This window comes from Conger conger, chromosome 4 (assembly GCF_963514075.1).
Source record: "Conger conger chromosome 4, fConCon1.1, whole genome shotgun sequence".
Lineage (NCBI taxonomy): Eukaryota > Metazoa > Chordata > Actinopteri > Anguilliformes > Congridae > Conger > Conger conger.
Window position 1 is genome coordinate 74655187 of NC_083763.1, and position 11105 is coordinate 74666291.

General features: G+C 42.8%; 1 protein-coding gene across 1 annotated transcript in view; it reads right to left on the reverse strand.

Annotated features, from left to right (window-relative positions):
* Positions 1 to 2343, reverse strand: part of LOC133126722 (RNA-binding Raly-like protein) — a 194086-nt gene extending 191743 nt beyond the window's left edge. Inside the window, 1 exon segment of the mRNA XM_061239058.1 lies at positions 2251 to 2343. The gene's annotated coding sequence lies outside the window, so the exon portion shown is untranslated.
* Positions 2344 to 11105: the final 8762 nt, after the last annotated feature.

Below are 11105 nucleotides of genomic sequence, written 5' to 3' on the forward strand. Positions count from 1 at the left end.
GAGAGAGAGATGCATTGGCTAATTTAATATCGCAGTGAAGGTTAGGATGCGAGGAATCCTGTAGTAATCCTAATTATGTTACCCTAGAAATGCAGTGGATGTCATCGCGTGGTAAACAATTTGATAAATCATTCCCTCGAGGACGCGGACATGTGCGCATAACCAATAAAGTGCAGAGCGTGTTTGGTTTAGCACTTGCTTAACACTGTATAACCGTAAACTGACAGGCTAGTACAGGTTCACGGTTCATTCAAAAAGCAACGTTACAGAGATACAGTAAGATACAAATCAGAGAACAATTTACACCATAACGTACAATTCATGTAGCCTACGTCTAATCGAACTACCTGCGCAAACCGTTTGGAACTGCGCTCGTGTTTATATCACAGTCACACTTCAGAAGAACGTGTGTGCTTTTTTGTTTATTTTGTGACTACTGACTGCCATTCCAAGCCCAGCACAAGATAGGCTGCACGGTTCGTACTATATCATGCAAACGTCACTCTGCTAACACCTGCACACGCACGGTATGCTTTCTTACGCATGCCGAGCCATATTTTTATTCCCCTTCAGACAGAACCAGGTATATTTCTCACCATGACAGTAGCATTTACAGCGACATGGCCTTCCGTTCACATCGATTAGTAGCAACATCTTTCTGCGGGGTGCCACACGGTACCGCCGCACAAGCAAGCTAATCGACGCAGAGAAACGAATAATTCCCCGGCCTATTGGTTAACACACACACATACGCACACACGCGCACACACACGCGCACACACACACACACCGAGACGCGCAGTAAGTTGTAGTCTAATATTGGAACTGTCACCGTGTGCCTCGTGATTGTTCATCAAGCGACGGATGAATACATAAATGCACAACCACCCGACTGGTCAGGGCAAGGTAAACTGCGAGGTAGAGAAGACTAGCTAAGCATACGGTATCACGCAAGTTACCTGCACACACCCTTACAAGAAGGAAACGTTATCTCCCGCTTCTCGCATGGAGAACCGAAGTTATTACGCATGACTAAATAAATATAATGCATTTATAAGCAAGATTGAATAAGTGAACCACGTTGACCACCCCGTCACTTACATAGTTTGAGCTTCCCGGCTACCACTTATTATTAACAGGGTCCGTTCTGCCGGGGATTCTGGACCGTTATGTTGACACAGCAACAGTAATCAAATCAACTCGTCTTAAGTTTGAAATGCACCATTCCCGCCAAATAGCACCATACCCGCAGTATCATCCAGTTCCGTTAAGTTCCCATAATTAAATATTGGAACGCAAAGCCCCAGTGAGTTCCTAGATGTAGCCTACAGAAGATATAGCTGAAACCAGTGTGTGCTGGATTTGTACAATTTAAGAAATAATAAACCAGTCATATATGTACATAGTCGCTCGCTTTTATTGCAAAGACATGAGTATTTTAAGTGGCAAGTCACACGTCCTTAAGATATACCTGAGATGGGGGAATGGGCTGTGCATCTTCTTTGACAAGGAAACCAAAAACGCATAGATCTGTTTTTTCCCCCTCAAGAAACACTTCATCTCCACATCCACCGATTTGCAACAACTATTTCAAAAATTATAATATCCAAAAATATGCGATACTCAATTCAGCAAAAGTATAAGAAATTGTAAAAATGAAAGAAAAACAAAAAAAAGAAAACAAACCTGTGAACGGTAAGCTGCAAGATATGGTTGACGTTAAAATGTCACCAGGTTTATTCGGGTTTGTTTTTTTAAAAAAAAGCATTCCCTTAAAGAAAGGAGGACCAAAATAAAAGCGGATGCTCGCTCGGAGACGCGCGCCCGAGCTTGCAAAATGGGAAAACTCTGAGAAACCACACCGCAAAATGCAAAGCAAAGCATAGATACAGCAAAAGTCAGAAACGACAGAAAACGAAAAAGAAAAATGTGTTAAAAACCACCAAGTAGACATGCTTTAAAAATATTTAACTGCCAAACCGCTTGGTAAAAACCAGTCGCATTATCTTACAGGACTGCGAGCACGTATTTTCTCTCCAGTGCCTGCCGCTACCCAGTCACCCAGCGCCGAACGCCCAGAACCACTGCATGCTAAAAACTTGGAGCCTTTTTTTAAAAAAAAACGCTAAAAACCATCACTTCAAATTCTCATCCCCTTAATACCAGCAGCAAAAGGAGGAAAAATAAAAAATGAAAAATAATTCAAAAGACAAAAAATGGTTACAAAAATGCCATTGGAAATGTACTCACCGCACGGGAGTAAAACGTTGCAATAAAAATGAGATATGCTATAAAATACAGTATGGCGGTGTACGCTGTGCTGAAGCGCTTTTCTCTCAATCTCAGCCTCCGGCCGTGTCATGTGACTCGGAATCAGCCTGTCTCCCAGCAATGCGCGAACGGGGGGGGGGGGGGAAACCCGACGATGCCGCGCGCGGTCTCCACTGGTAACCGCTCTCCGAAAGTAAAAGTGGTACTAGTCCTTATCACGCCACGATTTTGACTGAACGGGTTGTGTGTTTTTTCTTGAGATTATTTTAAAGATGCAGTGCCCCCTTCTTGTCAGAGTCGACGTAACAAAAAAATAATTATAAAAAAAAATGACTTACACGTTTTGAACCTGTCCTGTCGCTCAAACCGCCTAGCCTATATATCAAAATACATTTTCTTAAATCTTCGTCATATGTTTACGGAAAGGAGCCGCGCCATTTCAAAATTAGTCTTTAGGCCTAATGTGGACGAATTATTAGGCTACGACGTCGATAGCGCTACGAAGCACGACGGGTATCGTAGAACAGTCCGTGAAATCTCCATATTTCATATTTCACTACTTTAAAAAAATTAATAAAATAGATTATATTTGCCAAAAGATTACGGATAATAATAATAATAATAATAATAATAATAATAATAATAATAATAATAGCAGTAGTAATTTAAGCATGTACAGTTGAAGGCACTTAGAATTTATCGCAAGACCCAGATTGTCAAACATTGAAGGAGTTTCAGGGTCATCAAAAACACGTACACACTCGCAAATCCATACAGGAAAATGCACTTTCAAACATGTACACAGTCACACATGCATGTTGAAACACACATGCGCAGACACACACAGACACACACACACACACACCAAAAACATGCACACACTCACACATATGTACATGCTGTTAAACACACACAGACAAACACAGAAACGTGCACACACAAACACACACAGACACACACAAACACACACATACATGTACACACACACACACACCAAAAAAATGCGCACACTCACTCACACATGCGTGCATGCTGATAAACGCATACAGACAAACACAGAAACATGCGCGCGCGCGCACACACACACACACTTGCATATGCGCACAAGCAAACATACACACAACCATACATCCTATGCTGCGTACATTTTTCATTGCAATATTGGGCACTCTGGGAGGTTTGAGTCTCCCCCGATCAGCAGTCCAGAACTCGGCGTTCCGAAACCTCAAGGGGCCTTTTTCACCCCCCCGTGGGATGAGGGGGATTCCAGTCTGGACCTGGCAACCGGGCCCGGCTGATCAGCTCATTCCATCAGGGATGAAAACCTTCAGCAGAGGGAACCGATCGCCTGGATGATGCGCCTGGAGTCCGCCCTCGTCTCCTTCACCGCCGGCGTGCGCCTCTGTTAACACGACCGTCCCCCCGTGGGCCCAGACTTTCAGGTTGCCAGATTATTCGCGAAATCCCGCATACGGTTTAATGTGGGTTTTCTGCGTATGTTGCATACCTGTAGCAGTATATTTTGTGAGACGTTTGGGCTTTAAATGAATACATTTGAATACATGCTGCTGTCCTTCTTAATGAGAGAGATATTCAGCTTTGAACTAAAGCATCAACCACGTATTTATACATTATTTAGTGGCTGTTATTAAGCATTTATCACTGGAAATGATTATAAAAAGGGTCAGGAAGTTTTTATTTTTAAAGTGGAATTGATGAAAAATGATGTTTCCCTGCTCAGGCTAATCTTGTGTGCTAAACCTCCTACAAGCTGGAGACATGGAATGCCTTGCTTCTCTCTCTCTCTTTATCTCTCTCTCTATATATCTTTCTCTCTCTCACACATTCACTCTCTCTCCTCTTCTCTCTCTTTATCTCTCTCTCGCTCTCTATCTCTCTCCCTCCCTCTCTTTCTCTCTCTCTCCCGCTCTCTCTCTCCTGCTCTCTCTCTCAGTGGCTCTTTGCGTGGGTGACACAACGTTACTGTGCTTTCTTTTTTGTGACACGCCAAACGTTGCCGAAACGTTGAGAGGCTTATCCGCCCGTAACCACGTGAACGGGAATGTGATCCCCACAGCCTCCACCCGCTCCACCCGCTCCACAACCTCCACCCGCTCCACCCCCTCCACCCGCTCCACCCCCTCCACCCCGCCCCACCGCCCCAGCCCCCACCCTCGGGACCTGCTTCTGACCCTTTTCCGTATTCGGTTTTCCCACCTTCCGTACGCCAACGCTCGTTTTCAGCGGTGAAATATTAATCAATCAGCGCGCTGCATTATTAATGGGGAAGGTGGCTGGTGCCCTTCCTGATCTCTGAGGCGGAGGAGCGCTCTGGTTTCAAGGATACGTTCAAAGCTGGGGGAAGGATTGTTCTTCTTCTTCTTCTTCTTCTTCTTCTTCTTCTTCTTCTCTCTCTCTCTCTCCTCCCGCCTCCGCCGGACACACTCCGAGGTGTGTGAGGGTCTCGGGCCGCACACACACTCACACACACACACACACACACACACACACTCACACACACACACCCTCACACACACACACACACACACACACACACACACACACTCACACCCTCACACACACACACACACACACTCAAACACACACACACGCACTCACACCCTCACACACACACACAGGCACACACACACACACTCACACATACACTCACACACACACACTCACACACACACACACACACACACACACACAGAGTTGTGTGTCGGGTTATCTTCTTCTTCTTCTTCTTCTTCTTCTTCTTCTTTTAACTATAAGCAGTTGCTCTTGTTCAGCACTCTCTCTCTCTCCCTCTCTCTCTGGGATCATTGCAATCACTTATTTTTCTCTTTTTTGTCTGTTACTTGCTCCTGACCCGCAAATCGATCAAGCTTCGCCATCTTTCAGGGCATACCAACCCGTTAAATATTCCTCCTAGGAGCTAGAAGTAGAAGTTAAGAACTCGCAAACTTTTCTTTCTTGTGAGGAAAAATGGGCGTATCCTTTTGCGGAAGTATTTTTTCGGAAAGCCCGACGTATAAATGATCAACCTGTGACCTCTCCCCGCCTGCCACGTCTGTAACTAATGTGGCTTCAAACTGAAGTCCTGTCTTAGTTATATCTCTGGTACATGTGAATATATGAATTTAGTCCTGTCTTAGTTACATCTCTGGTACATGTGCATATATGAATTTAGTCCTGTCTTAGTTACATCTATGGTACGTGTGCATACTGTATATGAATTTAGTCCTGTCTTAGTTACAGGTATGTGTGCGTATATTAATTTAGTCCTGTCTCAGTTACATCTCTGGAATGGGCGCATACATGAATTTAGATGGACGGAGAGGGGAGGAACAGGCATCACAATAGGGAAATGTTTGTCTGAGTGACACCTAGAACGGAGAACCCATGCACAGGCAGATTAAATGTCACACATCGACGTTATTTCCTGCTCTTCAGGAAGCTCTATTTTTCCGCAGATGAGATATTGTCAGGAGCACACAGGCGGCGCTGTGATTGGAGCACGGCCTCGGTTGCCCCGCGGGGTAAATGTGAACGTTAACGCCCCGCACGGATCACGTGAAGCATTTGACTTTCGGCGTTCTGCGCGGTGGTGAACCGGTGCGGGGCGTTACCACGGCGCCCTGTGGGCGGATCCAACCGGCCCGTGGCCTTTCCTGATGACATCACCGGTGACCTCATGATGCTTTTAGCGCAGCGGGGAAATGAACGCTGCCATATCTCCACAGGGTGATTGCACAGCAAGCCCGACCTGTAGCCCTTTATGGTCTGAAGGGGACTCACCTCTTAATTTCATCTGTTAATGGAGAACACCGTTTTCATTAGACACTTTGCATTGATGAATGACAGGCTTTTAGCAAGCCAGGCATAATTTCCCTGGCAGACTAACATCTCAAAAGCAGCCACTGTCATCCCGTAATGAACATACAACGGAAATGCGACTTCATGATCCCAGCAAATAGCTCAAATCATACACTCACCGAGCACTTTATTAGGAACATACACCTACTTATTCATCCGATTATCTAATCAGCCAATTGTGTGGCAGCAGTGCAATGTATACAATATAGTGGAGGCAGAAACACTGGGGGTTTTCAAGAGCAGGCTTGATACTTACACTAAAGCCTGATTTATACTTCTGCGTCGAATCTATGCACAGGCTATGACTCGTAGTTACATTTGTAGGGAGGTGCACGTCAGGCTACGCCGTAGCCTCTGTGTAGATTTGACGCAGAAGTATAAATCAGGCTTTAGGGGCAGGAAAAGGCGAGCATTGCTGGGCTGAATGGCCTGTTCTTGCCATTACCTTGTGTTATGTTATGTTATGTTATGTTATGTTATGTTATGTTATGTTATGTTATATGTTATGTTATGTTATGTTATATGTTATATGTTATATGTTATGTTATGTTATGTTATGTTATGTTATGTTATGTTATGTCATGTTGTGTTATGTTATGTTATGTTATGTTATGTTATATTATGTTATATGTTATGTTATGTTATGTCATGTTATGTTATGTTATGTTATGTTATGCTATGTTATGTTATGCTATGTTATGTTATGTTATGTTATATGTTATATGTTATATGTTATGTTATGTTATGTTATGTTATGTTATGTTATGTCATGTCATGTTATGTTGTGTTATGTTATGTGATGTTATGTTATTAATTCAGCTGCTGAATGGACTCTGGGTTTGATGTTTTATTTGGGTATCTTGGATGATTTTTGTGAGGAACCCTAATATTGGGACAGTATTGTATTGAAACCCTCTGTGATTCCTACCACTCAGACATACAGTATTTCAGGATGACTACTTACTACTTACTTTTTTGGGGGGATTATAACCTCAATCAGAGAGTTCTATATAGTGAATGTGTGACCAGAGGTGCAATTTGCGACCTAATACTGATATTTGATTTTGGATTTATGGCCTTATTATAACATATAGTAGCTGGTAATGCAGTTAAGATCTTTGTTCCGCTTTTTACTGTTCTCTGGGCATTTAGCTTTTATGACTCGGAGCATTAAATGAAATTGCTCTGATCTGGACCAGGGGCACTCTTATAACGGCTCGGATCCGGTTCTGGCCGGCCGGATCCGGTCAGCTCTTCACGTTGCCTTGATTAATACACATCGAGGGCCCAATTCATTCTCCCCAATGTCACACACGGTGATCTCCATTCACGGAATGGCCCGTTTCTTAACGGAACCGCTGGAAAAGTGCAATTTCTGGCAGTCCATCGAGAATGAAATGGACTGAGGGGCCGGTGAACTAAAAATGATTTATGACTTTTTTTTTCTATTTTATTTTATTATTTCTGTTCATTTTCACTTTTATGGGAACACGGGCAACCTTTTTTTTTTTTTTTTTGTTCCTTGTCAAAGATATATATATATAACATTGCAATGGCTACATTGAATTGCAAGGTATTGCAATCGCACAGAAGGCCCAGTGCCATTGTGACTGCATGTTAAATGATGCTTTAAATGATGTATTACAAACAGGGGTCTCAGGCAGGCAAAGAAGGGAGTGGCAACTGAGCATCTGTTTAGGGTGTCAGTGCAAACCAGACGCACAATAAACTTCAGAGACCAGGGAGATCTAACGTTCACACTGCAGGGGCCTTTTCACAGGAGGTTACTAAGCCATTTTCTTTTATTTTTATTTTTTAAAGAATTTGTTCCAATTTTTCCCTTTTTTCTCCCAATTTGGTAGCTGATTATACCCTATCTATTCCAGTCGGTGCTGGCTGGGGACACACCGCCCTACGACCCCGTCCCTCGGCGGCCCTGGATCTGGTGACCCTGAGAGTGACACGCCTTCTCCAAGCCGTCTCGTCTCAGTTAGACCGTTACTCCAAGGCGCTCTGGGGTGCTGTGTGCGGTGATCCCACTAACCCTGCCAAGTCCCTCCCCTGGAGCAGGGAGCCAATTACGCTGCTCCACGAGAGCCAGCCAAACTCGGCTTTTGGCAGGACCGAGAATCGAACCCCGGTCCCCGGTGTGCAACTGCAACCGCCAGTCCGTTGCATCTTAGCCTGTTGTGCCACCATGGCTCATTAAGCCATTTTCACACGGCACATATTTTCATTTTCACCCGGAGAAAACTACTGACAGATTATGCACAAAGTTGGAATGTTTTGATCGGACTTCACTTCGGTCTTCTTCAGTAGCATGCACAGCGGCCAGTACAACAGCTTCACGTTGTTATGGACTTCACTTCAAAAGTCAGCTCCAAAGGCAGCACTTTGTATATGTTTGATGAAGAATATACTGTAGAAACAAAGTCAGCGAATCATATACAGCGAAGATGAATTATTATAAATGATGTACGCCTGAGAAAAAGATATTCAGGAAGGAAAAAGCAAAAACAATGGAACACAAATAAACATTCATTAGTTGAAAAAAAAAAAAAACACTGGGAAAAGTACAATATTTCAATCAGAGGTACCGGGGAAAATATTATTATAATATTTCAAAAGCTTATTGCTCTTCTTGTTGTTTACCAAACTGAGAGATTTAATGACGGAGCTGAGCTCTGGCAGAAAGGGGGTGATCATTGAAGGAGATTTGCAGAACCGTTGTTTATGGATAAAGTGTTCGGCAAATAAACAATGAAATTAGCCAAACATTCAAGAGCTCTGTCATTATTGCATTACATTATTGGCATTTAGCAGACACTCTTATCCAGAGCGACGTACAGTTGATTAGACTAAGCAGGAAACAATCCTCCCCTGGAGCAATGCAGGGTTAAGGGCCTTGCTCAAGGGCCCAACAGCTGTGAGGATCTTATTGTGGCTACACTGGGGATTAGAACCACCGACCTTGCGCGTCCCTGTCATGTACCTTAACCACTACACTACAGGCCGCCCTCTGTGGTATTATCTGAATTATCATAGCTGCAGATTATGCATTTGTGATTAAAAGAGTAAACCAAATTAGCATCTTAGAAAATATGCAATTCTACTGTAAGCCTGTAAACCTCTAAACCAGACGTGTTTAGATATTTTTTTCAAAAAGTTAAAAGGCGGCACTTGCTCTTGTCGTTGACAGGTTTTGTGATGTCATATCCTGTTGTAACTGACTGTCCGCCACTGATCTTTTAATACATTGTGAAACATGGCACAGACAGTAGCAAAACAGTGGTATCACACTACACAGTTCAGACAAGCAGGTGGTTATTCATTCATTCATTCATTCATTCATTCATTATCCTAACCTTGCTTATCCTGAACAGGGTCGCAGGGGGGCTGGAGCCTATCCCAGCATACATTGGGTGAAAGGCAGGAATACACCCTGGACAGGTCGCCAGTCCATCGCAGGACACAGGGAGAACACGGAAACTCTGCACAGAGAGGCCCCGGCCGACCGGGATTCGAACCCAGGACCTCCTTGCTGTGAGGCGACAGTGCTACCCACTGCACCATCCATGCCGCCCAGGTGGTTATTAATGCGCAAAAATTAATATAATTTGTCCAGATCAAAGGTATGTCTGTGATCTCATGATAAGATATATTCGGTGCAGCAAATGTGAAACAGCTTGGCGCCAAAGCTTTCACATAAAACACAAGTAGATGCTATCTCCCTGAAGTTACTGAAAATAAAAGCAGCCACATCTTCAGAAAATCTTGCAAGGACAAAGGCCAACATAAAAGCTATCTGGCTGACTACACCAGACACTTAAATAACTGCTTTAAAATGCATATAGAAATAGATTCAATTATCATCCATATCCTTAACTTGGACTTAAATAAATTATATTATAAGTTATAAGTGAAGTGATAAAGAAAGTTACGCATTGCGATAAACTTTATTCCAAGTGAACTATTACCCACAAATCTGTGCATATAGTCATCTACGGGTTCATTAGCAAAGAAGGCTGAAACTCATAGAAAGTGTTTAGGTGTTAAAACCATTCCCACATTAATTATACTTTTTGCCGATTTGCTTGGGAAATTAACAATAGCCGCGCATTTCACTGCAAAAGCTTGCACAGACTTGATATGTTCATTTGCACCAACCATTAAACTATTTATTTCCAGTTAAATTACAGTACAGATGTAATGACAACGAAACCTTCTGCTTAAATCTATATACATAATTTGCATATTCCAGCTAGTAAAAATCTGATTTTGGGAAATAAAAAAGAAAAAAATATCTTAGAATTATAAGGTTCTGACTGACATTTTTGATGAACAAAAGTTTGTGTCATAAACATGCTGTTTATAGGGCAATTTGATGGGATTATAATATTGTACATTCAGGGTACTTTTAAGCATTTAGTTGCTGTCTGCCAATAAAGTGGTGACTCTGTAAAGTAGCAGTGTTGTGCTTTTTCCTTACTTTTTCAAAAAGCATTTAGTTGCTGCCACATAAATGGCCGATTAAATATTTGCGTTAACAAGCTGGTGCACAGGTCTACGTAATAAAGTGCTCACAGAGTGTATAAGGTTGGATGACCAGGCATCCTAGTTTTCCCAGAACTTCAGTCTTTTTGGGATAAATAAATATGGGCTTGGAAGAATTCCTAAATGTTTTGACTCCCAGATTGGGTTCGGCTATCCCATTCCATAAACCGTACACTGCATAAACTAATAGCTTAGCATTATGTTCCTAATGCCCACTCATGCCATCCTAAAATGCGACACAATAGGCATCAGCACCAGCCACAGTAGAGCAGGACGGCATCAAAGACATAAGGACAAATCTGAGATATGAAAATAAAAATAAAATACAAATGTCACATGCGGTGGCTGTGAGGTTATCTAGCTCTTTTCACAGATTATGAGTAATGAGTTACTCTGGCCTC